Genomic DNA, 27,345 nt, shown 5'->3' with positions numbered 1-27,345 from the left:
AGCTTCCTCAAAAAACTAAGAACTTTCATATGATCCCGTAACCCCACTGTTGGATATTTATCTAAAGGAAAAGAAACCTGCACTCCCATGTTTATTGCAGTACTATTCACAACAGCCACAATATGGAATCAATCTAAGTGACTATCAACGAATGAATGGATAAAGAGATGTGATATATACACACACACACATATATATATGTGAGTATATATATACTTATTCACATACACAATGGAATACTATTTGGCCATTAAAAAGAATGAATTCATGTTATTTGCAGCAACCTGGATGGAACCAGAGGTTATTGTGTTAAGTGAGCCAGGTGTAGAAAGACAATTATAGCATGATATCACTTATATGTGGGAACTAAGAAGGGTTGAGCTCATAGAAGTAAAGAATAGATCATAGTTATCAGAGGCTGGGAAAGGTAGTGGGGAGGGAAAATTGGGAGGGGGCCTAGTGAGAGGTTGGTTAATGGATACAAAATTACAGCTAGAAGGGAGGAATAAGTTCTAGTGTTGTATAGCACTGTAGAGTGACTACAGTTTATAGTGTGTATTTTCAAATAGAGAAGATGATTTTGAATGTTCCCAACACATAGAAATGATAAATGTTTAAGGTGAAGAATAGGCTAATTTTCATAATTTGATAATTATACATTATATATGTATATCAAGTCACTCTGTATCCCATAAAATATGTATACCCTGTAAATATATATAATTATTGCCTGGCAATTGAAAATAAATATTTATCACTGGATTTAGGACACACTGAGATCACCCAAGATGATCTCATCTCAAGATCCTTTAGTTAATCACATCTACAATGGTCCTTTTCCCAAATAAGACCACATTCACAGCTTCTGAGGGTTAGAACTTAGATCTTTTGGGAGCTACAATTTAATTCACTACACATTCATTAAAATAATCTGAGTATATTTTCTTTTCTTTTGTGTTGCAAGGAGCAAAGAGAGACCCCTACCCTGACAAAGTGTCCACCTTCCCTTAGTCCCAGCTGTACATGAGCAGAAAAGCCATTGATAGCTTTTCTCCACATATGGTTGTCTTATTTGTGTACTGCTCAATCCCTTGGCTAAGGGGTAATTAGGAAGGGATACTAAGATCCAGCTTTCTCTCTGCAGGTCAAACCATATGCCTGGTCAGCACTGCATCCACTGGGAAAAAATAAGCAATTTTTTTCTTCCCACAAAGATGCTGCTCACTTCCCATGCAGTGTGCCCATTCAAAGGGGGTTCCTTTTTCTGATTTGAATAAAGACAAAGTATAGGCCAGGAGAGACTCTCACCATCAACATTCATGACCTCAACTGTGTTTGCCGGTGGCCAATTAGAGGTGATGGTATAAAGTACTTGCTAAAATTGTTAGGACCATGCAAAATTTGCCAGACAGTAAAAGAAATGGAGAAGGGACTGATAAAAAGCAGGGGTGACACAAGGAAGGAAACAAGGGGAACAGCAGGTAGTGAGTTAAAGTGAGTTACTAGAAGTGGAGGGAGGGAGGGAGTGGATGTAGAGGTCCACCAGACTTGAACAGCCTTATGTGAGCACACCCTCATGTTCACCACCCCCGCCACAAGCAGCAAGGCCTTGACCCTTTTGTGATAGGAAGGAGCAATATAACCTAGGCTGAGACCTGCTCCCCAAACCCACCTAGCTCTGCCCCTTGCTCTGTAAGATTTTGAAGAACTGTCAGAGCCCCTGTAGTCAAGACCTGCTTGAACTTTCAGTGGGAGCTAATATGCCTTTGCTGTACTGTGATATCTGAGCCACATGGAGAAGGGCAGCTGGATCCTCATTGGGACCAGCTATGTCTCCAGCAACAGACACCCACAGGCAATGACCCACTTGGAGGAAGACCCAATCCCCCAAGACAACCTGCCAGAGAGAGGCCAGACATCCATCTTGCAGAAGAAGAGGACAAGGAAAAGCTAACCATGCCCTCCACTGACACTAAAATCCCTTAGGTATGTGCAACCCCAAAAGCCCTCTATATCCACAGTTTTATTGAATTCTTGCAACAGTATCCCATGTCAAGCCCGTTTTACAAACCCGGAAACTGAGTTTCACAGACGTGAAGGTCTTGCTCTGATACAGGACTCTCTACTTGTGGTCGCTTTTTGCCATTCGGAGTGGTGGGTTTTAGTTTTGCTTTTTCCATGTGAGACATACTGGGAATCTGTAGCCTGGGTTGTCATCTAGACTCCCTCGTGCTAGGATCTCAGGCGTGCCACTTAACCCCAAAGTAGTGTTTTTTCTGTAAATAAAAAAGAATAATAATTATCTTCCCCACGATGTCACTGTGGAACAGCCAAAAAAATTATTAAAAAGCAATTGCCAACAATTGAAGTCAAACACATCATAGGAGAGTAAATTGCTGTGTTCTACTAGCTTCTGTGGGAATTTAGATATAATTTTTTAAAAAAGACCAATCCCTGGATGTCTACACAAGTTAGAGGGAGTCATTAGTAGGATGGAAAGAAAAGTGGTTTTATGGTTTTATTTTCTTGGTGGTTTTATTAATAAGAAAAGAGTAGATGTGTATTGTTTCTCAAAAAAAAATGAGATTTTTCAGGAGCATATGGCAAATTAGTCATTAAGACTCTCTTATGGCTCAGACCCACTTAATATGTTCTCTGTGGTGTGTGTACAACAAACCTGCAAAATTACATTACAGTGACTATTAAATGATTCATCAGGGTCACTTCCCCAGTAGATTTAGAATCTGGTGCTTATTCATGCTTCTCCCTCGGTAAGCTTTATTATCTCAATTGTGTTTGCCAGTGGCTAATTAGAGGTGATGGTACAAGCTAATTGCTAAAATTTTTCAGAACCATCAAAGTATTTATTTTGAGAGCAGGGGAAAATTACAGTTCCATCTTTGGCAGCAGAAGGGATGCATTGTGATTTTAACAAATGGTGTGTCTGCTGGTCCTTAAGAGTTCAGTAGCAGTTTAATATGCAAAGTGATTGGCTGACAGTGTGAACCTGGAGCTGAGACACTATTATTGCTCCCAGTACCCGGGAGTACTCTGGCTCCAGCTGGGCTCATGCTTCATGGCTTGAAATTCCCACAGCTTGGGTTTGGTCTATGAAGACTTTCCCCCACCCCCTTTTGTAGCTCTTAACCATAGCAAGATTGGGAAAACCATGGGGGTGACAAATTGAATCGGGCTCACAAAGGATGTCAGGGGAGGCCAGAGCAGACAAGCTCCAGGTGATAAGAAAAAGTGCAGTCTGATAGGAAACAGCAGACTTCAAAGAGCAGAGGAAAATTGTTTGCCAGTAGGGCACAAACACATGGATCCAGGAGAAGCAATGCTTAGTAACTCAGGCTGGCAGCCCTAAGAAGTCTGACAACCAACAGCCAAGTCACAAACCCTAGAATGAGGTCAAGAAGGAGACTGGCCCCTAGGGAGAAAGAGGGTGAAAGCCAGAGAAAGAGAAGAATCAAGGCTGGGTCTCAAACACAAAGTCTAGAGGCGAGAAGGACAAGGCTGAGACCCAGAGAACAGGGGTTAGATAACTCACTTTTGATCCTGGGGGTGATGTTGGTTCTCTCAGAAATCAATTATTGGCCCCAGCTCACCAGACAGCCACAACAGTTTCCCCTTCATGATACTTTGAGATCAAGCAGCACCCGACTCACCCAGTATTCATTTCCACTTCTCGTGCGCCTTCCCATCGTGTGTGTGTTGTGGGGCACGGGCGGGAGGGTGGGTGTTAGTGGGAGCTGGAAAAGGGAATTACAGTTTCTTGGCTCACTTTTAGCTAGAGTTTGCCATGCAAATTAAATGCACTCATGCCAGCTCTGAATGTGGGAAGTGGAGGCCATTTCCCTGTTTTTTACCATTTCTCCAGGTAAGAAAAGTCATGAGGATGTAGGGCTGTGGCAGCCATGAGAATGCACGTCTCACTTCTACACTGCAAGGACTGGCGTTGACAGCAGTCCCGCTACGGCAATCTGAAATCCGTGCTCACATTTACCCCACCACAGCCATGCTTCTCACAGACTGATTCCAGCCAGTGACTATGCATGGCAGAGAGACATGAGCTCCTTGGATGGGTGACTTTGGCTCAAGGATTCTCCATATGCTTTGCTGAACATTTCTAAGGTCTTCTGTCTTGCAGATTGGATTCTCCGGCATCAGTAGAAAGAATCTAATAGAACAATGTCTTTTTGCAGTCTGGTACATGCCACTGTGAACTTCTTGAGGGAAGGCGTAGTGGCCTACTCATTTTGTGCCTTACGAACTCTGTGAAAATGACAAAAAGGTAAAGACTCTAACTTCTATTTTATTCATGTATTGTTTGTTTTTGAATTAGTAGTGACGATAGCCATTATTAGCTGAATACCTAATCCATATGCCAAACATTTTACATTATGCCCTACTAAATGTATTAGCTCATTTTATTCAATTCTCACAACAAAGCTGGTCTTATTATTAGTCCCATTTTGCAAACAAGGACATTGAAGCTTAAAGAGAACACACAATTTTTCCCAAAGTCACATGGCTAGTAAAGGACAGGCTCTCTTGCCTGATTTTTGTACAAACATCACATGCCAGGTTCCAAGCTAGGAGCTACCTAGAGTTTATTTAACATATGTCTTACTATAAAGGTAACACCCACACCAGAAGTACAGCAGGAGCAGGCTTGGCTTAGATGGAGCTGATTAAGAAAGGTTCATTGTTGGGTTCCTTTTCAATGTTGTCATATCTATAATAATAGAGATTGCCAGCTAAAATACAGGACACCCCATTAAATTTGAATTTCAGATAAATAATGAATAATGTGTTAGTATAAGTATGCCTTCAGCAGCATTTGGGACATACTGATTTAGTTGGGTGTCTTATATTTTCATCTGCTAAATTTAGCAACCCTAAAAATAATTAAGAAGTTGCTCCCAGAGATCAGGGGGCATGTTGTTCAAAGCCATAATGCAAAAAGCCAAGCACTCTTAGAAGAAAGATAATAATAACAATATCAACAACTGCTAATTTATTGAGTACCTTTTTACGTGCTAGTCACTGTTCTAAGGTCTTTTCCACAATAACTCGCCCTAACCTTACAACAAACCAGTGGGATAGGCATTCCTGTTCTTCCTATCTTGCAGACAACTGAGACAGAGAAACTTGCCCAAAGACAGCCAGCCAGCAAGCAGCAGGGTTAGGATTCAAACCATGACTGTCATTTCTAGATACTACATGTTTAACCACTAACCTCATAAAGAGTAAGGCTCAGTTTGCCAAATTATAAAGCGAATATTCAACTCAGGTTTACACAAATTCTATAGACTCTCTCTTCATTTGTTCTTTCTCACTTACCAAAATCTAGAACCCATTTTCTCCTTATAGGTATCATACCCTGGTAGGGCAGTGATCTAACCAGACACTATATTTTAAAATGCAATTTTCCTGTCTAAAATTATTGTATGTTAAGGTTTTGTAAATTTTGGAATACAAAAAAGAGTACAGAAAGCTACAGAAAGTGTAAAGAAACTTAAAATTACCTTAATTTCCTTTGTTAATATTTTGTGTAGCGTTTCAGTCTTCCTATGAACACATATTATTTGCTTTTTTAGACAAAATATGAATCATACTATACACACTGTTTTGTGGCTTCCATTAACAATACACTGTGAATATCTTTCCTTTTTATAAATTGCCTTTGAGGATGCTATGAACTGAATTGCAGCCCCCACAAATTTCATATGTTGAATCTCTAACCCACAATGTGACTGTATTTGGAGAAAGGAAGTGATTAAGATTAAATGAGTTCATAAGGGTAGGGCTCTGATTCCAAAGAATTCATGTCTTTATAAGAAGAAACACCAGACAGCTCGTTCACTTTTTCTGCCATATGAGGGTATAGCAAGAAGATAGCCATCTGCCACCCAGGAATAGAGCTCTCACTCGATGTCAACCTTGCCACACCTCGATCTGGGACTTCCAGCCTCCAGAACTAAGAGAAGATAAATCTCTGTTGTTTAAGCCACCCAGTCTATGGTACTTTATTATGTGAGCCTAAGCAGACTAATAGTTTTTCAGGACTATAATACTCCATTGGCTGGATACAACAAAATGTATTCAACAAATTCCCTTGATAGGGCTTGCATCTGTGTCCCTACCCAAATCTCATATTGAATTGTAATCCCCAATGTTGGAGGTGGAGCCTGGTGGAAGGTAATTGGACCATGGGGGTGGTTTCTCATTAATCGTTTAGCACCATCTCCTTGGTGCTGTCCTCATGATAATGAGTTGTTGTGAGATCTGGTTGTTTAAACGTATGTTGCACTTTGCTCTGCTTTCTCTTCCTCCTGTCCCAGCCATGTGAAGTGCTGGCTCCTTCTTCGTCTTCTGCCATGATTGTAAGCTTCCTAAGGCCTCCCTAGATGCCAAGTAGATGCCAGCATCATGCTTCCTGTACGGCCTGCAGAGCTGTGAGCCAATTAAACCTCTTTTATTTACAAATTACCCCATCTCAGGTATTTCTTTATAGCAGTGTGAGAACATCCTCATTGCTAATTCTATAAATTGCATTCAAATTTGCACTCTCATAAGTATCACCTGTAAGTAACCTTTCCCAGCCCTGACTTAGGATAGATTTTTAGAGACAGAGTCACTGGTAGAGTGACCGATTATCTCAGTTTGCATGAACTATCCTGGTTTTAGTACTGAAAGTCCCATGTCTTGGAAAACTCCCCCAGTTTTGGCAAACCAGGACAACTAGCCACTGGATTTGTAGGTCAAAGACAATGCGTTTTCTAGGGCTTTGTTACACGTACTGCTGGATCAGTCTCAAAATGGGTGCTAATTTCCATTTCCATACCCACCATGTAAGAGGTATCTCTTCAGAGGTACATACCTTATCTGTAATTTACATGAACATACTTTAGCATAGATAGTGAGATATAGGAGGTGTAAATTAAAAGTAATCTATACCCTAGAAAGAGTTGATTAATATGTGAAGTACCCTAATCAGGAATCCACATTCTAGAGGTGGCTGGTTAGCATTTGAAAGACCCTAATCAGGAGCCCCTACTCCAACTCCAGCGCCTGCCACAGGCACTCAGACAAGTGCTTGCTTTAAATACCATTATGTGAAGCTGCATATTGAGCTTGTTAATTAGCATAAGGGATATTAGAAATAATGTTTCATTGGTGAAATATGAGCTATTCAGAAAAACATTCTGCCTTGCATCAACAGAAGATTTTGAAAATTCTGGTATCAAAAACCAGCAGCCAAACAATTTTGGAGTAACACTTAAGGTGTGGAACTGTGTTTGATCCCATCACCCCTACATTTATCAGAGGATTAGAAAGGTTTGGAAATGGGGGAGTTGTAATTTGGGGGTTACCACGATGACTAGAGGGGTGGGAGAAGGATGGATAGCAGAATTCAGCGCCTGGGTAGAGGCTAAATGTCCTACAATGCCCATGCCCAGACCAGCCAAAATGCCATGGATGCTGGAAGAGTTTTCAGCTGATGTTCAGAATCTTGTGGAATTTTTGTCTCAAAATTATCCTTCCAGGTTGGACAACCCCAAGAACAGAGGTTCCACACTTTAGTGGTTTTAGAAGAGAAAGCAATGGTCTTTGTGTATTTTTGTTGTTTTACTGTATTGGGGCCTTTTGTTTATTTATTATTTTTGTTATTACATGTGGCTGGGAGTTCAAAGGTCTGAGAACCAGGCACTCCAATGTTGAGGGCAGGAGAAGACAGATGTCCTAGCTCAAGAAAAGAGAGGGAGAAATTGCCCTTACTCTGCTTTTTTGTTATATTTGTGCCTTCAGGGAACTAGATGATTCCCACCCATATTAATGAAGACGATCTTCTTTCTTTGGTCTACGTGTTCAAATGCTAATCTCCTCTGGAAAGACCCTCACAGACACACTCAAAAATAACCTTTTCCCAGCTATCTGGCCATCCCTTAGCCCAGTCAAGTTGACACATGAAATTAACCATCACATCATCCCACAAGGAGACCCACTGAGGACTTCTGCAGGCTGAGATGTGGGTGAAAGGAGCAGACCGAGGTTCATGACTTTAAAGGAGGTCTGAGATGAGGAGATGTGAACTGGGATTGGGAGGTTCAGGGAAAGAAAGGGAGTCAGCATTAGGAGATTGCCAGGTACCCCTGGTGGCCGGGGCCTGAGAATCTCCAGCGAGCTGAACCAGCCCTTGCTAACCCTCAAGGGGAAGAAGCACCTCACGCCACACAGGTGGAAGGGCCACGGGAGCTTCTCCTTCCTACACTCTTACATCCCAGCCACCTGCAACTATCCATGCATCACCTATCACAATGGTCCTTCATCCTGGTTGTGTATCAGAATCACTTGGAAATGTTTAAGATACAAGTGCTCAGGTGTAGATTCTGATTTAATTGGTCTGGGATTGGTCTAAGCATCTTTTATTAATGTTCCCCTGGTAATTCTAATGGACTGTCATGTGCTAAGATAACCATAATTTTCTTTAGACCACCTCAGCACAGACTATATGGTGTTACTATGTTATAGGACTAAGCTGGTGGTTCTTGACCTGGGCTGTATGCTGAAGTCATCTGGGAAGCTTAAAAAAAAATACCAATGCCTGGGTTCCACCTTCAGAGATTTCAGTGTACTTGGTTTGCAGGTGCATCAACGGTTTTAAAAGTTCTTCTAGTGACTCCAATAAAGATCAAGAATGAGGTCCACTGGATCAAGTTCTAGCTCAGAAACTATAGTATATTTAAGTGTGCAAAGTTTTGGGGTGGTCAGGTGAATTCTAATCTAGACACTCATTCTTCAAGAGAAAACTACTATACATTCTTCTACTATCCTATCTCAATCAAAAAACAAATGCTTTGCAAATTAGCATACTGGACATTAAACATGGGTTTTTATTAAATTGCATGATGAATATAATGAATAAGTTGTCCACTGGTGAAATTGCAGTTAGATGATATATATGTATTGGCTAACAATATTTTAGAGACACTTTCTACCTTTGCATAAATAGGGTATGGAAATTCAGTGAGGCCCATATTCTTTAATATTAGGGATATTATTTTAGAAATATTACACTGGAACTTTATTAGAGATATATTGCCCTAAGTGAAATCTCTAAGTGGTTCCATGTTCAGCTGTGAATTCTCAAAGGTGTTGGTTGCCTAATGCCATCTCTCAGGGTGACAGGAACTTTGGCCTTCACAACTGTATTATAGTCCATTTTCACATTGCTATAAGGAAATACCTTTCCAAGCATAGTGGCTCATGCCTGTAATCCCAACACTTTGGGAGGCCAAGGTGGGTGGATCACTTGAGGCCAGGTGTTCAAGACCAGCCTGGCCAACATAGTGAAACCCCCGTCTCTACTAAAAAGACCAATTAGCTGGGCATGGTGGCACATGCCTATGGTCCCAGCTACTCAGGAAACTGAGGCATGAGGATTGCTTGAACCCAGGAGGCAGAGGTTGCAATGAGCTGAGATCATACCACTGCACTATAGCCTGGGTGACAGAGGGAGACTCTGTCTCTAAATAAATCAATACATACATATATACATACATACCTGAGACTGGGTAATTTAAAAAGAGAAGGTTTAATTGACTCACTGTTCTGCAGGCTGTACAGGAACCATGATGCTGGCATCTACTTGGCTTCTGGAAGCCTCAGGAAACACAATCATGGCTGAAAGTGAAGTGGGAGCATGCACGTCTTACATGGTAGAAGCAGGAGCAAGAGAGAGTGGGGGGCAGTACTACACACTTTTAAATGACCAGATCTCATGAGAACTTACTCACTGTCACAAAGACAGTACCAAGGGGGATGGTGATAAACCATTCAAGGGAAAACGTTCCCATGATCCAGTCACATCCCACCAGGTCCCACCTCCAACAGTGGGCATTACATTTCGACATGCGATTTGGGCAGGGACACAGATCCAAACAATATTAACCACAAATGAACCTTTGATGCAAAGTGCTAAGTTGAGTACCTGGGAGCAGACTTCCTCAGGTATGGAACAGGTCATGAGAATCCTTTCATGATGACTTGCTAACAAGCATTTAGTTAGTAAATGTTTGTACACCTGGCAGAATTGTCTCTGAGATTTGGTTTAATTAAAACATGTTAGTAAGGATGTAAAAGCATGTGACTCTCACCCACCCCACACTAGAGCGGCCCCTGATGGCTGTCAGCGTAGAGCTGGCCTGGCTCTAATAGCAAACCCATGGTGTTCTCTTCTAGAACATAAGCAAAGCCTCTCTCATTGTTACAGAACAAGACGTAAAACACGACCACTCCGGAATCATGTCCCAGCACAAGGACAAAACCACCAGCCAAACCATGAAAATGGTCAAACACTTTCTACCAGCTACTAGAGTGACTGGTGCTTCTTTACCTGCTATAGATTTGGCTCTACTCTGTTCCTCCCACCTCCTAAATAAAACTTATCTAGGAACTATGCAATCACAGAATAGCCTTGCTTCTGATAGCACCCAAACCAGAGCAAAATCATATTCCCTTGAACTCCTCCCTGAATCACCTAACACAAGCCTACATTCTGTGAAAAGCCCCTTCCATAACTCCCTTGCTGAGACAGACCAAGGTTCTCCATTTTGTTTTGTCTCTCTTGTACAATTACCTATTCATATTAGTGTTCTGTTATATATTAGTACATAACAAATTATTAGAAATTTAAATGCTTAAAAACAGTGCATATTTATTATTTCACATTTTCCATGGGGCAAAAGGCTGGGTTTGGGTAGCTGGGTCCTCTCCTCAGACTCTTACAAGGCTAAAATCAAAATGTCAGCTGGGGCTATGTTCTCATCTGCAGCTTGGGGTTCTCTTCCAAGCTAATTCAGGTTGTTGGCAGAATTCAGTTCCTTGTGGGTATAGGACTGATGAAGTTTGGCTGTGTCCCCACCCAAATCTCATCCTGAATTGCAGTTCCCATAATCCCCACATGTTGTGGGAGGGACCTGGTGGGAGGTAACTGAATCATGGGGGTGACGGTTTTATAAGGGACTTCCCCTTTCACTTGGTTCTCATTATTCTCCTTGCTGCCTCCATGTGAAGAAGGACATGTTTGCTTCCCCTTCCACCATGATTGTAAGTTTCCTGAGGCCTCCCCAGCCATGCTGAACTGTGAGTCAATTAAATCTCTTTCCTTTATAAATTGCCCAGTCTTGGGTATGTCTTTATTAGCAGTGTGTGAATGGACTAATACAAGAACTGAGGTCCTATCTTCTCACTGGCTGTTTGCCAGAGGTTGCTTTCTGCTCCTACAGGCCACCCTCATGTCTTAGCCCCATAAGCCCGCTCCATAGGCAATTAACAACTTGCTATTTGTTTTCTTCCAAGCTGCCAAGATGATCTCTCTGATATTTCACCTTCTTTTAGGAGCTCACCTGATTAGGTCAGACCCACTCTATATAATCTACTTTTGACTGTAGTAACGTAACCATGGGAGTGATATTCCATGTATTCACAGGTCCCACTGAGATTCAATTTAGACTCAAGGTGAGAAAATTATGCAAGGCATGTTCACCAGGGAGCAGGAATCTTCAGGGCTATCTGCCCACCACAACAAGAAACCTATATTTGTTCAACTATGCCCTTAACAGTCTTTGGCTAAAAGACACCAACACTTTCCAACTATTATTTTATATCAAAAGGAACCAAAGACTTGTACATGATCAGACTACAACAAGTCAGTTCATAACATCAGGATGGGAAACCACGGGGGGCAGACTTGTCGGAACACTTGACTATGTCCCAGTCAATCCATCTGGGTGATCACTCCCCCTTTTCAATAGCAAAGGCATTCAGAAACCTCTCACGAACAGGCAGATGGAGCTTGATACACAGAGGACTAAAAGAAGCTAGTTGCCTAATGTAAACTATTTGTTCAATAACCTTTTATCCAAATTTGGACTACCTATTAATGATCTATTCCCAAATTTTAACTTTAGTCATTTACTGAAATTTATCTTAAAAATATTCTTGAAATCTTAAATAAATTTCAGAATATTCTGTTAAAGATAGGAATAATGTATAGCACTTCTCCCCTTCTATTAGAAGCAAAGAACACTTGCTAAGTGAGCAAATAATGGTATTTCTATTATCTATGATTTTGAGTACTTACTGTCCCAGGAGTCTAATTTAAATTATCCTTTCAAAAGAAAATATCAGAATGGTAGGGAACCTGGAATTCACACCCAGTGGAAATGGCTCTATGAACCACAACAGGTTGATTTGCCCCCTGAGGAGGTGTCCTCGCAACCCCAATTATCCTTTAATTTATGCGAATCCTCTGATTTCTTCTTTTAGGCTTTTACTCAAATTATCAGGATCATTCATTCATTCATTCACTGAATAAATACATTTGAGCATCAACTATGTGCCAAGTGCTCACTATGGAGATACAGCAGTGGATCTTAAAAATTTGCTTCATGAAACTTCATGGAATTTTCAATATAGCAGGAACACAGGCATTCAACAAATAATTCAAAAACAAATATATAATTACAAACTCTGATGACTAGTTGGAAGGAAAAATGTAAGAGGAAAATAAAACCCTATGGTTATCATGGTTATTTTAACTATGGGGTGAAAATTGTGACTTTGAACATTTTCTCTTTATTACTATTCCTACAAATATTGATTAGGAAGACATCTAGACTCCCAGAAAATGAGAAGGGCAAGTAGGAATGTGCCAAGGGGTAAGGAATCCACTCATCCCTTTCAGGGATTAAAAAACAGGTCAGCTGGTAATATGGTTTGCCTGTGCTCCCAACCAAATCTCATCTTGAATTGTAATTGCCATTATCCCCACATGTCCAGGGAGGGACCCAGTGGGAGGTGATTAGATCATGGGGGCAGTTTTCCCCATGCTGTTCTTATGATAGTGAGTGAGTTCTCATGAGACCTGATGGTTTTATAAGTGTTTGGCAGTTCCTCCTTCACATGCTCTTTCCTGCCACCTTCTGAAGAAGGCACTTCTTCTTCACCTTCCACCATGATTTTAAGTTTCCTGAGGCCTCCACCCCTATGTGGAACTGTGGGTCAACTAAATCTCTTTCCTTTATAAATTACCTAGTCTCAAGTATTTATAGCAGTGTGAAAATGGACTAATACAGCCAGTGATAATAACCTACCACTCACTTCATTGTAACTGGAACAAGTCCTACCACTCAAAGATCTCTACCTCCTGATATTACTTGCTGTATCAATCTTTGTTACAAAGTCAGCTAAAGGAGAAGTATTTTTTCTATCTATGGCCGTACCACCCAGAACATGTCTGATCTCAGAAGCCAAGCAGGGCCAGGCCTGGTTAGTACCTGAATGGGAGAAATACTTTTTCCCACTCCAAATAAAAAGGTAAAGAAATCTACTTTGGATATACTTAACGCCCATTAAAATTATATATGAAAATCAGGAGTAGCTCATGTTTAAATATTTACCAAAGATGGATAAATCTTAGATCTTATATAGAACAGTATAATCCATGTCAGTTTATTCATTCTAAAATAGGGATTCTCCATCATAATTATCCAGGTAGAGTCAGCTACTCTCTAAAACCTTCCTTAATTTCCCCAGGCACAGTTATTAATAGTGTTATGTCCTCCTCTCTACTCCCACAAGACATACATTACAGCTCATTTTTGTATGATACCATAAATATCTTGAGGTCTTTAAAGTTATTTTTCTGCCTCTCTTACTCAACTGAGGCCCTTAAAGAGAGCAACTTGGTCTTACTCATTTGTGTGCCCTTAGCACCTAGCAGAGTGCCAAGTTTACAGTAATAAAATCAATAAAAGTTTGAGTGAAAAAAGAATAAACTTTCTACAAATTAAGTCTCATTATGATGAATAGAGGAGGATGACTTGACTTTTGACTCGGGCCCTGAATGAGGAGACAGACATGCAATATCTAGGCAGGAATAGCAGTCAAGGGAGAACTGCAAGTGCCAAGACATGAGGCAAGCAAAAATGATACAGAAAACAGGCACCTGGGGATAATAAAAGAGAGTGGAGAAGCTGAGATCAGAGTAGAGAGGTAGAGGCTAAATAATGTAAGTCAGGATAAGAAGTTTGGAGATCCAAAAATAAAAATAAAAAATAAAGAAGTTTGGTAAGTGTATTATATACAAAGGATTCATTTTCAGCAGAAGAATTACGTGATACAGTTTATATTCTGAGAAGATTACCCTGGGTATTGTCTGGAGAATTCATTTCAGAGGTGCGCGCTTGGGAGCAGGGAACCCCTAGGATACTGTGGCAGATGTCCAGGCAAGAGGTATTGATGACTGGTTCTAGAGCAGTAGCAGTTGAAATGGACAGAACTAGCTGGACTTGAGATACTTTTTAGAGGTAAAGGCAACCAGACTTGGTAAGTTAGATACGAACAGGGCTATTATTTAGCTGGTGAATCCCTAGAGAGCTCTCCCAGTTATCAACATATTGAAATATTTTTATACCTTTTGGAAAACAGTCACAGCCAAGGGCCCCCAAGTGGGGCCTCAATTGCAACACCCCAATACTCCTAGATTTCCCTACAAGCAAAAACAAAAATATTAATGCCTGGCATGGTAGAGACCCCTCTAGACAGCTCTATTCCCTGCCTCTGTTCTAATTGATGAATCTCATTCTGTACCATTAGCTAAAGATCACAACTGGCTTTAGAGGAAAAGAAAAAGGAGGAATGAGGAACACCCAGGGTTTTGGCTTTGAGCTGTTAGATGCATGGTGTTGCTATTTACTGACATGTGGAGGAATTGGAGAGTAACAAATTTGGTAGGGGGAAAATAATAATTCTGTTAAATTTGATACTTATTACACATCCTAATGGAAAAGGACAGAAAGACTTCTTCATAGGCCAAGTGAAGGTTTCCAGTCACTACCCACACCAGCAAACCTCAATGCAACAGAATTCTACAACAATAAAACTTTCAAATAACCTTAAGAATCATTTTACTGCAAATAAATTTAGAATTTACTACAAATAAATTGGTAATGCTCTGGATTCTATTAAAACCATGAAGTACCTCCAAACCCTTTATAAATCCAGGTTCTAACAATCCATTTGGATAGGTGTAGTAGGCTGAATAATGGCCACCCAAAGATATTAAGTCCTAATTCTGGTACCTGTAAACATGACCTGATTTGGAAAAAGGGTCTCTGTAGATGAGATTAAGAATCTTGAGATGGGTCGATTGCCCCGAATTATACAGGTGGGCCCTAAATGCAATCACATGCATTGTTATAAGAAGGAGGCAGAAGGAGATTAGAGCAGACAGAAAAGGAGAAGACCATGTGAAGACAGAGGCAGAGATTGAAGCGATGTGGCCACAAGCCAAGGAATGCTGGCAGCCATGAGAAGCTGGAAGAGGCAACAAACAAATTATCCCCTAGAGCCTCCAGAAAGCAGTCAGCGCAGCTGACACTTTGATTTTCAGCTCAGTGATAACAGATTTCAGACTCCTGGCCTACAGAACTGTGGGATGATATGTTTCTTTTGTTTTAAGTTGCCACACTTTTGGTTATTTATTACAGCAGCCACAGGAAACAAATGCACCTACCAAAGTAATCAAGAAGGAAGGCAGTGTGGTATACCTCTTATAAATGAAAACCCAGAGATAGTGATGCTTATGACATTGTGGTATAAACTCACACTACTCCTACTCCCCACAGCTAGATGTGGCTAGACGGCTTTCCCCAGAGCTCCTTTAAAGCCTTTATTTAAGAGAAGACTTTCCCTGACCAAATTTTAGTCAGGCTCCTCTGAGCCCTCCTTTCAACTAGGCCCCAACCTTGGCCCCTGTCCTACCTTCCAGCTGTCTAGCCAACTTTTAGAAAGAATCCTGCTGTTAACTGAGAGAGAATCTCTCACCCTTAATATCTAATCACCCTTAGTATATAATCAAGTTTCTTACCCCCAACCTTTGATGTATGTGTCCATAACCCGCCTTCAGCAAGAAAAAATTCCCCTACCCCCATCTTAGAAATTTTTCATTCATTGACCCCTTTACCCTTCTCCTTGGCAATAAATATCCACTTGTCCTTGTATTTGGAGATGAGCTTGATCTCTGTTTTCCACTGGAATAGAGTTAACCCCTATTGTGATAGTCTAAATAAAGTTTTCCCACTATTTTAGCAAGTGTCAGGATAACTCATTCTTTAATGGAGAAAGCATTGCTAGCTTATCAGTTATTGACTTTCAGACATTGGAAACTTCAAATGACTTTCCTTTTTAGATGTAGTGTTTGGTGCTGCTGAAAATGTCACAGGTGAACAAGAAAAGGAACTATCCCAGTTCTATTTGGATATACTTGGTCTTTAAGTTGAAACTCCTCATAACTTTTGTATTCCAAAGAAGACATAAATGGGCCAACTCTTTCATTTAATGTCTTTTGCCTCCTTCCCTCATTTCCTTCCTTTTCTTCTTCTTTCCTTTCACCCAATTATTCATTCACTCATTCAGCAAACATTTGCTGAGGCATGACTGTGCACAACGCTACATGCTCTGGGCCATAGAGCTGGAAACGTGTAGATATGATAGTCACCACCCCCAAAGGAGGAAGGGAACCACAGTAGAGCTCCGAGCCCGCACCTGGTATCTAGCTCTATTCTGGAAATTTTCACATATATTGTCACATTTAATCCACCCACAGAACCAGAGAGATGATTGTTATTATTCTCTTTTCCCCTAACAGATGATGAAAAACTGAGTCTTAAAAGAAATTGAGTATGAAGAGAGATGATTAGAGCACAGACTATTTTTAGGGCAGACAAAATATCCTGTACAATATCATAATGGTGGATACAGATTATTATACATTTGTCTAAACCCATAGAATGTGCAAGCCCAAGAGTAAACCTGATGTAAATTTTGAACCTTGGGTGATAATTATGCGTCAACATAGGTTCATCACTTGCAAGAAATGGGCCGCTCTGGTGGGGGATGTTATAATGGGAGAGGCTATGCCTGTGTGGTAGCAGGAGGTATAAGGGAAGTCTCTTTATCTTCCATTTTTCTGTGACCCTGAAACTGCTCTATAAGAATAAAGACATTTTTAAAAAGAAAAGAAGAAAAATTGAGCAGCTTACTCAAGACCATATAGTTACTCTTTTTTTCTCACTGTGCTGCAACAAGATATGCACACAAATAACTATGATACAAGGTAAAAGGGGACAACTTTGCTACTCTAGAAGAGAATAGGTAAAGCCTTTTAGAATTCAAATAACTTCTAAAAATCAGAAAGAAATAATTATTGTGTGTCTGGTATGTGCTAGGCATTTCACCTTGCATATCCACATGCATAATCTTTATGGAAGCAAGAACACGTAATATGAGCTCTACCCTCTTCATAAATTTTCAACTGTGCAATACATTATTGTTGACTACAGGCACAATGTTGTACAGCAGGTCTCTAGAACTTATTCATGTTGCATCCCTGAAACTTTATACCTGTTGAACAGCAACTCCCCATTTCCCCTTCTTCCCCACTCCTGGTAACCACCATTCTACTGTCTGCTCCTATGCATCATCTTGTTCAATCCTTTCCACAATGCTATGATGAGTGACATCTCACGCTCAGCTGGAGAGACTGGGGAAATCATCAAGGAAAAGGCAATTCTAATTTTGGGCTTTGAAGGGTGAGGAAGGTAGAGCACACAGAATTGGAGAGAAGTCACATTCCAATGGAGGAGACAGAAAAGTTCTAGAAAAGGAAAAAACATTTTTACAAAGCAGTTGTTGGTGAAATTGGCTGGAGCAGTAAAAGCACAATAGGAAAGAAAAAAGGTAGAGAGCCTTGAAGGCCACGTTCAAGTATTTGGGCCTTGTTCAGTGAACCATGGGAGCTCTTGACAAGGAGGCCAGGGCTGAACTTGAGGTAAAGTGTGTCATGGAGGATGAATAGGAAGAATGAAGGGAGAAACTAGGGTCAAGGGAACCAGGTGGGAGGCTTTGGAAATAATATAAGGAGTGGTTGTAAGACTCTTCTGAGGTAAGGGACAGACTGGGAGGGAGGGGGAATCACACAGTGAGATAAAATCGACATCATTTTCAAAAAACATATTAAAGATAAGAAAAAACACAGCTTAAAATAACTAGTTCTCTTTTGTAAAAGAGGTAGCAATGGGCCAAGGATATTTTCTCTTAAACGTATGTTTGTTTGATGGCAAGGGCAGCAGCTGGCCAGTAGTAAATTGCTCCTTATCTCTAGACCTAGGCCATTTCACTCTTCTACCCAGAGTCTGAATAATAGATGTTCTGTTCTTCCAAGGAAAACAATGTCACTGAAAGAGGTGGAAATATCAGAAACAGGATGGTTTGTTTTTTATGGACAAAGTTTCATACACTGTGTCAGAAGTCATCTATTTCTTTCCCAGTTGACCCAACTGCCCAACCAGCTGACCTTGAAAAGTCATTTTCTTTCTCTTTTGGTTCACTTTTAAAATCAAAGTGTTCTTAGAATTGGAGAGACAAACCTAGAAACAAGGTTTGAAGAAAAGAAAAAAAAGGATAATCGATCTGTTCAAGAGTTCTCCTGATAAGACTGAACAGTGAAGGCTACGGATTATGCAGTGATGGGGAAGGAACTAATTTACTGGTGCCTGTTACTCCTCAATACTCAGCTTGATGCTATGAATTTAACAATGAACAAGACAATCCCTACCCTCAGTGCACTCACAAACAGATGGAAGAATTACTTGAACAACTAGTTTGGAAGGGAAATTTCCAGAGGTATTCAATGGTTTTCATAAAACTCGGGCAATCTTGTGATTTATGGATCACTTTCTGATCAAGTCTGATGGCCACCTATACCTGCAAACACAGTATACATTCAGTGATCAAAAAGTCAAATCATAGCCGGGCGACGTGGTGGGCGCCTGTACTCCCAGCTACTCGGGAGGCTGAGGCAGGAGAATGGCGTAAACCCGGGAGGCGGAGCTTGCAGTGAGCTGAGATCCGGCCACTGCACTCCAGCCTGGGCGGCAGAGCCAGACTCCGTCTCAACCAAAAAAAAAAAAAAAAAAGTCAAATCTTGTGTAATAATACTCAAAGCCGCCAAATCATTTGAAATTATGACTCTCTTCTCTTCCTAAGAGGAAGGGGCAGAGACTGGAGAAAAGGGGAAATGTGGTCATTTTCTCCACCTACCAATGTTCCCCTCCCCAGCTGGTCAACGGCAGTTCCTGATCCCCTCAAGACTGGGTTAAGGGCATGGTTGGATAGGTGTCAGTGGTAGGAAAAAAAGGCAAGGTAACAGATAATGTCTTCCCTGACTGGGTGTATTGTAAGCAGTTTGGGCCATGGGGATGGGAAATGTTAAAGCTGCTTTCTAGGGTAGCTCACTGATAAGCTTCCACAGGCCATGCCCTTAATCGAAGTAAAAATCCACTGATCCAGCATTACTCACTCCCTCCTCTGCTCCTAGGAATCCAGAAGTGCAATTTACCCTCTGTTGAGGCCATTTCTCCCACTTAATAACCCTATTGGATAAGATAATAAGATGACCCCACCCAGCGTTGCAGATAAATTATTCTGTCTTCATCCAGACAAAATCTGAGAGTGAAGACTAATCCCCAGCAGGAACAATTCTCATCCTCTGATATCCTGGGTGGGGTCGGGGAATGGGGGTCAGACAACAGGCCTGTGTGTTCCCCTAACGGCTCTCTGCATGGTCCCTTTGAACTCCTCTTCCTTGACAAGGTGAAGCGGGAAGCTTCCCTTTCAACCCTCCTCCTCAGATGGAGAAGGAGGACTCACAACACGGCCACAACTCTTTCCAAAGAAATCCCCATAAATTTTTCCTAAATCTGCACTCTCTCAACCCTATTATATCCTGGGTATGGTGGGGGTTTGGCAAGCTATGGTTTTCAGTTTATCTTCTCTAGAATTTCTGCATATGACCTAAAATCTACTATAGAATGTATGATGTCACATAAACTGAAACCTCCAATATGATATCCTGTTTAATTTTCAGAGACAAAGTTGAGAATAAATTACAGAATTTATTAATAGCAGTAAATGCCTGATGCTCCTATGTAAAGCCCCCGTAAGAGAATAAAAAATACAGATGAGACCAAAGCCTCTTATTTCCCCATCATTGACTCTCTCCCTCTTCCATTCCCCAAACACAAAGTTGGGAGGCTATCACTGCAGTGCAAGGGAAGACCGACGTGAAGCAGCACCCCATGACTACCAGAGGAAGTGGAGCATGTCAAAACACTAAAAAAAGTACATCTGACCCCAAATCAAGTGCTTGCGTAATCCAGGCATCTTGGCGCAGAGTGAGAACAATGAACAGGGTCAAGTTGTCATCTGGGAGAAAAGAACACTGATTAGAGATGAGTAAGTGTCTTCCATCACAGTAAAGGACCCAAGACCTTTAACCAGTTCTTACAGCAGGAAGTAAAAGAAGAAGGGGCAGGAGAGTCTACCTTGCAAAAACTGAAGAAGTAACAGAGAAAGAGGTTGGCTTGATTTCTGCCACTGGGTAATCGAAAGCCTTCTACCTGGCCAAGTTATATGTCATGAATAGGCTACAGTTGTGCCACAAGACCTTCAATCCATACATCTTTGGGGCTGCCGGAGACCCTGGGTGGGTCACCTCTGACCATGAGCAGCCTTATTTGGTGCTCTTCAGAGGGTGGCTTAATGTTAGTGGGATCAGTCTGTATACCCCACAGTCACTGTAGGCAGGAGCGTAATAAGCACCACTGTGCAACAATGGCTCAGCTTCAACATACTAAGCAGAGCCAAGGAGGAGCCCTTCCATCCAGATAGCCACCAGCAGCTAAATGTAGAGCCCAAACACATCATGGACAAGTGGCCCATGGGGCTTATAGAGAAGTTTGTGTTCCTGATGTCCAAGGTCTATAGTACACAGACCAAGGTGCCACCTGTCTGCATTGAAAGAGAGGGACGTCAAGCTCCTGAGGTGGCCTGCCAACATATTTGGAATTTCTGGTCATTTGTCATTGACGTGCCCTTTAATGGCATTCAAGCCATCTGCATGGCAACTGCTCTAATGATATGTGAGAGTTCTGTAAATTACAGTCACATAATTATTTTGAAGTACCAGATATGACAAAGTTAATTAGGTTTGAAAAGCATTTGCAGTATCCTAAGAAATTTCAAAAGTAAATTTGTCAATAAAAGGATGGGCTATTATCATCCTAACTATAATTTCAACTATTACGAGTTTTGGAATTGTTGTAAAACAATGGTCTAAATACTATTTTATGACATCCTCGTGCAAATTTTCTCACTGATGCTGAATATCCAAAATTTGAAGAGATCATTGTTAAAAAAGTTTTGATCAGGAATTCAGTGTAGCCATTTCAAGCATCAAACTTGATATTAAAAAGTTGGATTTCTAAAAGTAAACTCTCATTTTTTAAATTGACAATACCCTATTTAGATGTTCTATGCAAACATATCTAGTATCTTTCTCAATTTTTATTTTCTTATAAGAAATTGGCTTCAACATACATATATTTAAAGTTTTGATGTTTTTAAAAGAATCATGACATGTTCGCATAAAATTTGATGCTCCAACTATGCTCCCCAGTCTTCAAGATTCCAGCATGAACCTCCTCTCTTAAAAAGGAGGCTCACAGCTACCTGCGTTCTTGGGACCCTCCTTCCCATGAGAGGAAATAGAACAACCTGGGCCCTGTGTTTTCCCAGGTGTTTTATCTTATTAAGTCATATTTTCTTATCACTTTTTTAAATAAATATTTTAAAAAAAAATTTTTTTAAAGACACGTGGTGGAGATTCCTTAAAAATAGAACTACCATTTGATCCAACAATCCCACTACTGGGTATCAATCCAGAGGAAAAGAAGTCATTACACGGAAAAGATACTTTCACACACATGTTTATAGCAGCACAATTTGCAATTGCAAAAATGTGGAACCAACCCAAATGCCCATCAATCAATGAGTGGATAAAGAAACTGTGGAATATAAATATGATGGAATACTACTGAGCCATAGAAAGGAATGAATTAATGGCATTTGTGGCAACCTGGATGGGATTGGAGGCTATTATCATAAGTGAAGTAACTCAGGAATGGAAAAGCAAACATTGTATGTTCTCACTCATAAGTGGGAACTAAGCTATGAGGATGCACAGGCATATGAATGACACAATGGACTTTGGAGACTCAGGGGGAAAGGGTAGGATGGGGGAGTGAAGGATAAAGACTACAAATTGGGTGCAGTGTATACTGCTCAGGTGATGGGTGCACCAAAATCTCACAAATCACCACTAAAGAACTGAGGTAACCAAACACCACCTGTTCCCCAATAACTAATGGAAACAAAAAAAAAAAAATTTAAGACAATTCAATCTACTTTTAGCAAATGCTTTGGCTAATTTCACTATTTTGTTATTTTTTCTTTAAAAATATTTTCTCTACACTTCTAACTTATTTATAATATTTTATCTTTTTTCTCCTGGCCCTACACCATTGTAGAATGGGAAGATTGGAGAGGTGAAGGTCCTCAGGGACTTTTTTTTTTTTTAAGGCGGGGTCTTGCTCTATTGTCAGGCTGGAGTGCAGTGGCGCGATCTCAGCTCACTGCAACCTCCACCTCCCCAGTTCAAGCGATTCTCCTGCCTCAGCCTCCCGAGTATCTGGGACTACAGGTGTGCACCATCACACCCAGCTAATTTTTGTATTTTTACTAGAGACAGGGTTTCACTATATTGGCCAGGATGGTCTCGATCTCTTGACCTCGTGATCCGCTTGCCTCCTCAGAGACTTTTCAGAAAAGGCATCATAGAAGGGAGCCAGGTCTGAGAAAAGGGCTATTCAGCCAGGCCCACTCCTCAGGAAGCCTTGCTGAATTTCTCCTATGTCATCATTCATTGTTCACCTACTACCTGGAGGCACATGCACATGCTTTTGCTAGTCATCACAGTGACTCAGCAGCATAGGTATTAGTAGGTCCACTTTACAGAGAAGGACACTGAGGCTCAAAGAATCGCTTAGCAATCACCCAAGGGCAGCAGACACATCTTTAGTGAGAAGATGAGTGTGTCAGGAGTTACAAAATCTGTTTGATTTTGAACCTGTGCTCTTTCTGCTCCTCCAGTGCTTCTCAAACTTTAATGTGCTTACGAATCACCTGGGCATCTAAAAATGCCAATTCCAATTTAGCAGGTCTGAGGTGGAGCCAGAGATTCTGCATTTCGAATAAGCTCCTAGGTGAGGCTGAGGCTGCTCCCCTGAAGACCACACTGGAGCTGAAATGTGCACGTGGTCTTCACCAGGCCCCTCTGGCTACACCAGCATCAAGGAGGCGGCCCAGATAGAGCTGTCGAGGTTATCATTTACAGCAGGTTTCTCCTTTCGCTGACTGGCTTTGATCAGGGTTCCAATGGATGGCTAGCAAGAGCTAATTACAATCCCAACTAATTCACTGTGTCAGTTGTTATTCATTAACAAATTATGTTCCTGACAAACTGCTCTAGTGTGGTACCCTAAGTACTGTAATTAAAATCTTAGAAAGTTGTATGTGGGCCTAATTGATTTCCTTAATGTATTACTCAGACTAAACATCCCATTATTTTGTGTCTTGATGTTTATGAAGGGGCGGAACTGCTGCTGCCACCCAGGTGGCAGATAGATCCATCTCTGGGTTAATGGGGGAGCTTTTCTGCTCCTGGGCCCCACTCAGTTACCCAGCAGCACTGCCCAAGCATTCAAATGACAGTGGCATTTCTCTCCCCCAGAAATGTTTACATAGAAAGGGATGGCGGGCAATTGGATTTCTGTCTATAATTTGTATTTCCTTCTTGGGTTTCCAAGCTTTCGAAATGTATGATGACGTTTTAGTGTTGCATCCCGAGGCTGTCATGATCCCATGTCCTATAGCTCCCCTTTTGCCGCTGAGCACCATGGGGCAGAACAGGAGAGGGAGCTGGGGACAGTATCTAAAAATGTCTGTGCTTCATCCAAAGCCGTGTGTGATGCAGGCAAATCCAAGTGTATCTGGCAAATGTGGAATGTTATGAACAGCCAATATATATACTGCAGTTCACTGAATTAGACTATGTTTATTCATTCATTCATGCATTCAACAGCCTCTGAATAAGCGCCTAGCATGGGCCAGGCCCAATGCTAGGTTTAAAAAACAAATTAAAAAAAATCAAAATAAGCACAATCATAATAACGGCAAACAGTTCTATATTGTAAGCCAGGCACTATTCTAAGTGCTTTAAATATATTCACTCCTTTTATTTTTGCTTATTTCCTTTGAAGAAAGTACTCCTATTATCCCTATTTTACAAATGAGAAAACTGAAGCAAAGGGAATTTAAGGAACTTGCCTAAGGTCAGACAGCCAGGATTCGGGTCCAAACAGTCTGGCTTCAAGTCCTACTAAAAATAAAAAAATTAACCAGGCATGGTGGTGGGTGCCTGTAATCCCAGCCACTCAGGAGGCTGAGGTAGAAGAATCACTTGAACCTGGGAGGTGGAGGTTACAGTGAGCCGAGATTACACCATTGCACTCCAGCCTGAGCAACAGAGTGAGACTCTGTCTCAAAAATAAATAAATAAATAAAATTAAAATGCACATGTGTGTGTTAGCAGTCAATACCACAAATTTTTATTCATATTACTAAGCAAAAGCTAGATTTAAGAAAACTAAATTTAAGTTTAAAATATCATGTAGATATATTCCTCCCAGCAAACTCCATTGTCAATTCTTATGTAGGACTTTGTAGCATTGATGACTTGGCTAATAAAAATGCTGTCGGAAGTTAAGAACCACTTCTAGGTTAGTGCTCCCTTGCAATAAGAGTTCTTAAAAACACTTGACCAAACTAGGGAACCTGGTTATGCATTACAGATTTTTCTCTCTATACAAGCCACCATTGTTAAGCAAAGGAGTCAGTGCAATTGTCAGAAAAGTGTCAACCATGCTCTCCAATTTATTTGATATTTTTTAAAAAATCTGGTTTAGGGTATGTGTTCAGAATACAGAGTATTTGTGAGGCATGATGCTGGTACCTGGTAATTACAGTATTTCTTTCTTTTTTTTTTTTTCTTTTGTTTTTACTGAAATGGCCATTGGGATGTCACTCAGAGTTTTTAGTTTGGGGAGGCTGAGAGGCTCTCAGGTTCTTTGGAATGAATTTGTTTTGTTTTTGGAAAATTACCAAGATTGATCCCATAGTTACATAAGTATAAAGCGAGTACCCATTTCTTGTCCTTGGCGACAGCAGTGAAGTCACCATAAATCTGAATGCTGATGGTGCAGATTAAGATGCCAGCTCTTTAGCCCAGTGATGTAAGTAAGTATCTTTAGCCAGGACCATGTCCTTGAAGAGGAAGAGAAATGTTTTGTCCAAATGTGAATCTAGAGCATTGGTATCTAAGTGGTATTTGAAGAGTAAATGATACCAACCTTGTGGAATGTATTTTCAACAATTTGGGTGCTTTCAACTTTTTTTGAAGCAGAGTTTTTAAAGACTTTTTAAAGGATATTTTACATTTTACATTGTATTCCAGTAAACATGTGCAACAAATATCTAACAGTAACAAAATTTCATTAAGCAATACTTATCTTTATTATAAGTAATGCTTTCTGCTATGTCTGTATATTCCTATTTCATTGATTTTAATGTTGGTCATGTCCCATTGAATTGATATTACAACCTGTTAATGGTTCATAGTTTGTAGTTTGTAAAACATTGAACTATTGTGATTGCTTTGTCTGGATCCAGTGGTCAACCACATCCTATGAAGGGGAGTGGTAGGAAATGAGTAAGCCTTCTACTGAGCAGAAGGAGCACCTTCTCCCGTCTGTGGAGTCCAGGAGCTTTGGGGCCTTAGGCTTTGAGGTTTGAGGACCTGTAGTGATGACACCAATGTACTATAAAATACTTCAACGTGGACAGTGAGATACTACATACGTGCCAGTTAGTTGCAGCTTTAATTAGGAGCGGCCAGGGTGGTCAGCTGGCACTTTCACCTGGAGTCCACCCACCAGTGCTTCTGTTATCTGCATCTCAATCAATAGTCAAAGCTTCATCACTGAACATCTTACACACTGAATATCAAAAATGAGTTTTTATTGGCCGGGTGCAGTGGCTCACTCCTGTAATCCCAGCACTTTGGGAGGCCGAGGGGAGTAGATCATCAGGTCAAGAGATCGAGACCACCCTGGCCAACATGGTGAAAACCTGTCTCTACTAAAATACAAAATTAGCTGGGCGTGGTGGTGCACACGTGTAGTCCCAGCTACTCAGGAGGCTGAGGCAGTAGAATCGCTTGAACCCAGGAGGTGGAGGTTGCAATGAGCCAAGATCACACCATTGCACTCCAGCCTGGTGACAGAGCAAGACTGTCTCAATAAAAAAAAAATTTTTTTCTGAACTGAGACAGGTGCGGTGGCTTACGCCTGTAATCCCATCACTTTGGGAGGCTGAGGTGGGTGAATCACGAGATCAGGAGATCGAGACCATCCTGGCCAACATGGTGAAACCCGGTCACTACTAAAATTACAAAAATTAGGTGGGCATGACGGCACATGCCTGTAATCCCAGCTACTCAGGAGGCTTAAGCAAGGGAGTCAGAGGTTGCAGTGAGCTGTGATTGAGCCACTGTACTCCAGCCTGGTGACAGAGCAACACTCTGTCTCAAAATAAATAAAAATTCAAAAATTTTAAACTGAAATAATATATGAGTAAATATTTAGAGCACAATTCAAAACCCAGAAGCCATAAAGGAAAAGACTGTGTAAATACCAAGACTACAAAAACATTTAAAACTTCTCTGCAGCAAAACATCCTATTAGCAACAGTGGGGTGATCCTAACACTGCAGGAGGCCAAGGAAGAAGGATCACTCAGGGCCAGGATTTCGAGTCCAGCTTGGGCAACCTAATGAGACTACACCTTTACAAAACAATTTTTAAAAATTAACTGGGTGTGGTGGCACATGCCTGTAGTCCTAGCTACTCGACAGGCTGAGGCAGAAGGATTGCTTAAGCCCAGGAGTTCAAGGCCAGCCTGGACAACATAGTAAAACCTTCATCTCTTAAAAATAAAGAAATAAATAAATAATAAATATTAAAAAGAGGCCGGGCGCGGTGGCTCACGCCTGTAATCCCAGCACTTTGGGAGGCCGAGACGGGCGGATCACAAGGTCAGGAGATCGAGACCATGGTGAAACCCCGTCTCTACTAAAAATACAAAAAATTAGCCTGGTGAGGTGGCGGGCGCCTGTAGTCCCAGCTACTCAGGAGGCTGAGGCAGGAGAATGGTGTGAACCCGGGAGGCAGAGCTTGCAGTGAGCCGAGATCGCGCCACT

The 27,345-nt window shown here is 41.2% G+C and overlaps 1 long non-coding RNA gene across 3 annotated transcripts; it reads right to left on the bottom strand.

Moving 5' to 3' along the window:
• Positions 1-2,013: 2,013 nt before the first annotated feature.
• Positions 2,014-10,214, bottom strand: LOC108532561 (uncharacterized). 3 transcript variants are annotated; one of them, XR_001886476.1, is made up of 3 exons: positions 9,998-10,214; positions 3,551-4,275; positions 2,014-2,276 (listed from the first exon to the last, which is right to left on the bottom strand). It is a non-coding gene; the product is annotated as an uncharacterized LOC108532561 (long non-coding RNA). The 3 variants fall into 3 exon arrangements; XR_001886475.1 differs by having other exon boundaries at positions 3,669-4,275; XR_001886477.1 differs by having other exon boundaries at positions 3,870-4,275.
• Between the last annotated feature and the right edge of the window lie 17,131 nt (positions 10,215-27,345).

This window comes from Rhinopithecus bieti, unplaced genomic scaffold (assembly GCF_001698545.2).
Source record: "Rhinopithecus bieti isolate Rb0 unplaced genomic scaffold, ASM169854v2 scaffold_9663, whole genome shotgun sequence".
In the NCBI taxonomy this organism is placed as follows: domain Eukaryota; kingdom Metazoa; phylum Chordata; class Mammalia; order Primates; family Cercopithecidae; genus Rhinopithecus; species Rhinopithecus bieti.
Note: the sequence above shows the minus strand (reverse complement) of the source record. Positions and strands in the feature narration are given on the sequence as shown.